General features: G+C 37.8%; 1 protein-coding gene across 5 annotated transcripts in view; it reads left to right on the top strand.

Moving 5' to 3' along the window:
- The window catches only part of KDM5B (lysine demethylase 5B), a 115,364-nt gene that overhangs the window by 28,170 nt on the left and 79,733 nt on the right, over nt 1–7,461 (top strand). The gene's annotated exons all lie outside the window — the stretch shown is intronic.

Here is a 7,461-nt window from a genome sequence, read left to right as displayed (position 1 = left end):
ATAACCAGTGCTCTGTTTTGGAGACCTCCTTTGTGTGAGGGGGGCTTTCTTCCTTCTTTGTTTAACAAACTCCTGTGCCAAATGGAAAGAGTTTGTTGTTGATATAACCACAAAAAGGGAAATCTTTCCAGAAGTTGTAGCTCTTGAAGAAGGGTCTTGTTGGAACAAAGGTTTCTTAAGGGATGTAAACAGTCTTTGTTTTAGAAACTGTTCTGTTTTAGAAAGCTGTGAACAAGTGGTTTCATATAGTTGAAATAAAGCAAAAAAAAATCCAAGAGGTATGAAATATTGTCCCTGGTATAGTTATATAATGCCTGTGTTTCTAGATGGTTTTTGTTCTCTAGTTTTTTGGAATACAAGTGGCTGTATTAAAATGGAGATTGGGTCTGTTGGTATTTGTTGTTGGGAGAGTAGGGGAAGAATTATAAAGCATTTCTATTTCCTTTGTTCTTATCTTTGTATCTTTAATTAATGTTACTTACATAGTTTCAGTTTATAGCTGCATTCTGTGAGGGTCCTAAACTGTTTTGCTTCTGAAAACTTGGGGTTCACAGAAATTTGTGAAATTTTAATAAATGTGATATAAGGTAATAAATTAAGAAGACTGTTAAATCCTGAGTTAAAAGTTTAAAGAAGGAAATAAATGTCTCTCAAATGAAGTATGTAGGATAACAAGTCTTATTTCCTGGGCTTCAATTTTTTTAACTTTACAATTAATCTGACTTCTGGTTTGCTACCTGAAAAATGCACATTTTCATTTCCTCCTTGATGTGCTTAGATGTCTTTTTAAGGGCAGATTTTCCATGTTGCTTTGTGGTATTTGGAAGTGATTAATTTTAGGAGTGTTAACTATTAAGCAAAAAATAGGTTGGCTGCTCAGTGATACTTACCGAGTCTCCCAAGTTTGATTGGAATATATTTGATGGATTTAATAACTTTGTTGCCCTCAAATGTCTAACATTTGGCCATAGATAGTCAGATTCCACATAATTTTTTTTGGCAGTGTCCAAAAATCAGGGATTTAAATCAAACCCCGGATGGGCACAACAGACACATTTTTTTCAGCTTTAACTTCCCGTGGGTCATTAGTTTGATCCCTTCATCTTCATAGGCAAAGTGTAAAACTTTGGAGTATTTTAATGCAGTCAGCATCTTTGAGTGAGCCTGCTGGTTCTACCATTAGGAGCAGGGAGGAATTTAAATACACATTTCTTTGTATGGTTAGAGGTGTTAATGATATGGAGCTCATTTACTCTCATTCCAACCTATCAATCTCCCTAATTTTAGGTTTGATTGACTTTGGCCTAACTCTCTCTGTTGTTTTCCCAGTTCCTTTGGTGTCTCGGAATTTTTCTCTGGTTGGGATTCTTTAGCCACCTTAGACCCTTTACCATTTGGAGAAAAGGCTTATCAATCAAAAACATCCTTGAGTGAAAGAAAAACTTATAATTACTTTTTAAAAAATAACAGCTTTATTGAGATATAATTCATATATACCATGTAATTCATCAACTTAAAATGTAACACGTAGTAGTTTTAAGTAGTTTCAGGGCTGTAAGACCATCATCACAATCAATGTTAGAACATTTTCATCACTCCCAAAAGAAACCCTGTGCCCACTTGTAACTGCCTTTTAAGACAAATTTAGGACTGTGCTGCTCAGAAGAAAAACTTTTTTCTCACTAACTAGGAGACTGGATTAAGTCCTTCAGGTAGTTTGAAAGTGTCTGCCTTAACAACATAAAAACAAAATTCATTTGTTATTAGTCTTTGAATGGTTGTTTAGCTGAATTTGACTTTGCTAGTAGTAAATGTAAATTGGTTACACAGGGAGCCACGAACCTATCCACCTAGCTGTGACTTTTAGTGAACTGATCAACAAAATTGATAGATTTTTAGAATAGAATGTGAGTGGTGTTATGAATACATGAGCCAGCTCAGCTTAAGATTCATACCCCACTGGAAAAATTTCCCTACCATTGATTATAGGATTTGTTTAAGCATGCAACCTAAACCTTTTTCAAGAGCAAAATGAACTGAGAATTACCTTTGAAAAGTGTTAATGTTGTGGTAAAGCTAGGGTTAAAGCTTTCATTATTGAGATATACTGATAAGAAAAAATTTAGAAAAATGTATTTAGCCCTCAATTTCAATCTTTGTCTCTGAGGTACTTAATTTTCTTTATGATGTGTTAGCCTAAATTTAAGAGTATTTCTGTTTGATCAGCAGAACTTAATTATTTGTTTAATTTGAGGGACAGAAAATTCAGGATGTTTAGGATACTTTAATATGCAGGTAGAAATCTTCCAGGGAGAGAGTTTTCCTTCAGAAAGGAAAAAAAGGGGTGCCTGGGTAGCTCAGCCTTTAAGCTTTTGCCTTTGGTTCAGGCCTTGATCCTAGGGTCCTGCGATGGACCCCTGCATCAGGCTTCTTGCTCAGCACGGAGCCAGCTTCTCCCTCTCACTCTACCTGCTTGTGTTCCCTCTCTCGTTCTCTCTCTCTTTCTGTCAAATGAATTCTTTAAAAAAGCACAGGGGTGGGGTGGGTGGGGGGAGGTGCGTCTGGGTGGCTCAGTGGGTTAAGCCTCTGCCTTTGGCTAAGGTCATGGTCCTGGGGTCTTGGGATGGGGGCTGAGCCCTGCATTGGGCTCTCTGCTCAGCAGGGAGCCTGCTTCCTCCTCTTCTCTCTGCCTGTCTCTCTGTCTACTTTCTGATCTCTGTCTGTCAAATAAATAAATAAAATCTTAAAAAAAAAAAAAAAAGAAAATACCATTGCAAACTACTGGATAAAAAAAAATTGAATCTGGTTTATGTGCTGTAAATGGGATATTTTTCTAGACTTTTGTAACTTCTTGTTTTAATTGGACCATATTAAAGGTTGGCTATAGAAAGGGATAAAGGGAGAACTTATGTACACCACCCCGCCATGAAACTGCTAATTAGGTTCCTGGATTTGGGTTCCAGGAAGCCTACTTGTGTTACCTCTTTCCAAAGGCTATATATAAAGGCTGTATATAGGTTTAAAAAAACCAGGAACCTAGAAAATCCTTGCTTTCCTCGTTCTACAGATCTTTCAGCTTGATTTGTGTTGAGTTAGTAGTGTGATTTTTTTTTCCTTCCTAAGAGAATTAGATATTCTGTAGAGTTTCTGTAGATATTCTGTAGAGATGCTAATAATATAATTAAAGTATAGAACAACCCCCCAAAAACCTTTTTTTTTTAAACCAATCTAAAAAAAAAAAGGTTAAGTGGGATAATTGTTGGGAATTGAAAGGCTCTCTGTACTTTTCTTTCTGAAATTTTAAGTTTGAGTCACTTGAAGAGGCATTACCAGAGGCTAACTGATGAGTTTAGGGTAAGTGGGTGAGTAGAGTGATACTTTGGAAAACCTAACACTTGGGCTTCTCCCATTTTTTTTTTTTTAAAGATTTTATTTATTTATTTATTTGACAGAGAGAGATTACAAGTAGGCAGAGAGAGAGAGAGGGAAGCAGGCTCCCTGCCGAGCAGAGAGCCCGATGCGGGACTCGATCCCAGGACCCTGAGATCATGACCTGAGCCGAAGGCAGCGGCTTAACCCACTGAGCCACCCAGGCGCCCTCCCATTTTGTTTTATATTAAAGTTGAGAGGGGTGCCTGGGTGGTTCAGATTATTTAAGCGGCTGTGTTGGGATTAGGGTCCTGGGATGGTGGAGCCCGCTTCTCTCTCTCCCTTTGCTGTTCTCCCTGCTTGTGCACGTGCTCTCTGTCTCTCTCTCTCTGAAATAAAATCTTTTAAAAAAATAAAGTTCGAGAAACTTATAACTGGATTTTAAAATGTAATTTGTGAGAAACTTGTTGGAGACCTGAGAATTGTATGCAGCATACCAAGGACTTTTTTGTTAACTGCTGTGTCTTAGCATGGAAAAAAGTTAAATGAGATGCTACCTTCATAACCTCCAAAAATTCTTCCAAAAGTGCTTCTTTTTCTGTCATTAACTATTAGATGATTTCTGTGGTGAATGTGCTTTTTATACAATCCCCGTGTTTATGAACCAGAGTAATGAGGAAAAGCCGCCACCAGGGCACTGAGACATTTCTGTTCCATAATTGTGCCATGTTTGGAATTTGACTAAATGCATTCTTAAAAGTCCTTTTGTTTTTTTAAACATTTCATTGTAGATCATTCCTCTAAAAAGTTTCTATCATTGTCTTATACCTTAGACACTGTCTACAGTCATCCCATCTGTTTTTGTTTTGTTTTGTTTTTTCTTTTTTTCTCATTTACCTTTCTTTCTGGACAGAAAGATTACTTTGTTCTGCCAGAGCTCACTTCCAGTGTGTAAAGTCAAAGATTTTTATTATGAAAATACGCAACCATACACAAAAGCACAGAGAATGTAGTCCCTTTTAGCTATTTTCCTGGATATAGAAGAGCAGAAAGCAGATTAGTAGCATTGGGATTAAGAGTAAGCTAGTGCCTTCAGTTAGTTATAAAGAACAATTTTGCCTTATGAAGGGTGTGAGTGAGATTTGGGCAGTTAGGAATGGGGTTTCTAGCCTTTAGTGAGTGATGGTTTCTTTACCCAATTAGAATGGGGATTGTATTTCTCAAATTTTTTTTTTAAGATTTTATTTTTAAGTAATCTCTGTATCCAGTGTGGGTCTTGAACCTACAACTTAGAGATCAAGACTCATGCTCTACTGACTGAGCCAGCCAGGCACCCTGCATTTCTCAGTTTTAAGCAGTGGCTTTGTTGCTTTATTACACATTATTGGAACCTGTGCAGAAATTTGACCATCTTTGGTCAACTCTTGGCACCCAGAAGTGTGGTGGTGGTGGTGGTGGTTGGAGTAGGTTGGAGTAGGTTGGAGTAGGTTGGAGGGCATTCTCTGCAAGCATCCTTCCATTCTTTCTCTGTCCATTTCTGTCTGCCAGGCTAGCTCAACTGTTCTCTCCCTTGGGGGACAAACGGTGGCAGTGCAGCTACTTCCTTATAACATGGCTTGGGATAAGCATGTTTAAAATACTATTTGCACCAATTACAATTGCTATAGTGGAAAAGAATCTGAAATTTCTCCTGGAAAAGGAGTTTTAAGGACATGAGAATCAAAGGGGGCTAATTAGTTGTTGCTTAGGCTGTTAGGTTCGCTTTTCTGTGAAGAGGGGTAGTTTGGCCTTCAGCCTTGGTGCAGTTTCTGTTTTAGCCGAATTGCTGATAAACATTTCTGTGGTGTCAAAAGTTGAAAAGGGACAGTTTGAAAATCAGGTCATTGAAAAATATTTTCTGTCATAAGCCCTTAAAATTTTATTGCTTTCCCCGTCAAAATAATAACTTAATTTCTCAGTAGGAAACAGGTTAAACAACACCAGGCAGAAGATCACATAATTAATGTTCACATTTATTTATTTATTTATTTATCTATAAAGATTTTATTTATTTGACAGAGATCACAAGGAGGCTTAGAGGCAGGCAGAGAGAGAGAGGGAAGCAGGGGAGCGAAAGCCTGATGCGGGACTCGATCCCAGGACCCTGAGACCATGACCTAGGCCGAAGGCAGAGGCTCAACTCTCTGAGCCACCCAGGTGTCCCATGAATGGTTTTTTAGAACTGACTGATTTCATTTCACTTGGTAATATGTTATTTTACAATAGGTGTAAAATTTAAGGAATATTTTGCATGGGTAAAAGTAAGCTTTATCAAGGGGAGTGTATGTGGAATTTTTTTTTTTTAAGGAAGTTTTTTTTTTTTTTTTTTTTGACAGAGAAAGACACAGTGAGAGTAGGAACACAAGCAGGGGGAGTGGGAGAGGGAGAAACAGGCTTTTTGCTGAGCTGAGGTTTGACCCTAGGAACCTGGGATCATGACCTGAGCCAAAGGCAGATGCCCAACTACTGAGCCACCCAGTGACCCTGGATTATTATTTTTTAAGTCTGTTCCTTTATTTTTTTTAAAAGATTTTATTTATTTGAGAGAGTAAGAGAGAGAGAGAGAGAGAGTGTGTGTGTGTGTGTGTGAGAACGAGCAGGGGAGGGGCAGAGGGAGAGGGGAAAGCAGACTCCCTACTGAGCAGGGAGCCCAACTGGGGCTTGATACCAGGACTCCAGGACCATAGCACTTAATCAGATGAGCCACCCAGGAGCCCCTAAAGTCTGTTCCTTTATTATGTAAAAGAAGGAGTCATGTGTTTCTAGATTTTAGAGCATAGGTTGGTAGAGTTCTGAGTCTAATTCTGTCATGACCTTGGACAATGTCATTTTTCTCCAATGTGTGCCTTCTCATCTGCTTTAAGGGGATCTGACACTGACCTAGGGCTGCTGTCCAGATTAATTAATTGATGGGTTGCAAGGAGCTTAAATCCTAAAGCTTTATTTGTTCACTGCTAGGAAGAGTCTGGGAACAGATTTAGTGAGGCAAGAGTTAGTACAAATATGTGTCCCTCCTATTCCCCTACAGTGAAAGAAAGGATTTTTAAAAAGTGAAACTTGAAAAGTAAAAAAACTCAGCATTAAAACTATGATGTACAGAATGTAATTCTTCTTTTGGTCTAGATGAAGCTTGTTTATTCCTAGATATTTTTAAAAATTAGGTTAAAATTAGATTAAAATCTTTTTTTAGGGGCACTTGGGTGGTTCAGTGGGTTAAAGCCTCTGCCTTTGGCTCAGGTCATGATCCCACAGTCCTGGGATCGAGCCCCACATCAGGCTCTATGCTCAGCAGGGAGCCTGTTTTCCTCCTCTCTCTGCCTGCCTCTCTGTGTACTTGTAATCTTTGTCAAATAAATGAATGAATAAAATCTTTAAAAAAATAAATAAATAAAATCTTTTTTTAAGTAGAACTGTTCTAAACTATTTCAGAATATTTGCAGGTGTATATGTTATGTGTGTCTTGTGTAGTATGCATATTCAGGCAAGAGTTTGTATTAGGTGAGCTTTGTGTTAAGAAATGTTTAAAATCATTTAAATCTCTCCTAGTATGAGATGGCTGTGATGTTGTCAAAGCCCTGTAAATGGAGGGCATTTTATCTTACCTAACAATCAAATAATTCCAGTTTTTCCTAAGTAGGAAATTGAGTTATTCGATTGAGTCTTTAATGTAATATTCCACAGTAATTCTTCTTGTAAAATGGGGAGAAAGAAAAGTAAAAGGCGGCAGGGAAGATGTTTATTTTGATCCTCAGGACAGAGCCAGACTGTATTTTTTTCCTTAGTAACAGGCGAACTTTAAAAAAAAAAAAAAAGCTGCTGAGAATTCCCATACAAACCTGGATTCCCCAGTCTTTTGTCCGGATATATCTTGTTATTGGACCTCATAACATTGTCTCTTACGTAGACTCATATATATTGTTTGTACTAGTGGGGTTTTTTTTGTTTGTTTTTTTGTTGGTTTTTTTTTTTTTTTTAAGATTTTATTTATTTATTTGACAGAGAGAAATCACAAGTAGATGGAGAGGCAGGCAGAGAGAGAGAGAGGGAAGCAGG

This window comes from Mustela nivalis, assembly GCF_964662115.1.
Source record: "Mustela nivalis genome assembly, chromosome: 16".
Taxonomy (NCBI): Eukaryota; Metazoa; Chordata; class Mammalia; order Carnivora; family Mustelidae; genus Mustela; species Mustela nivalis.
The sequence above is the reverse complement of the archived record's forward strand: the minus strand, read 5'-3'. Positions and strand labels throughout refer to the sequence as shown.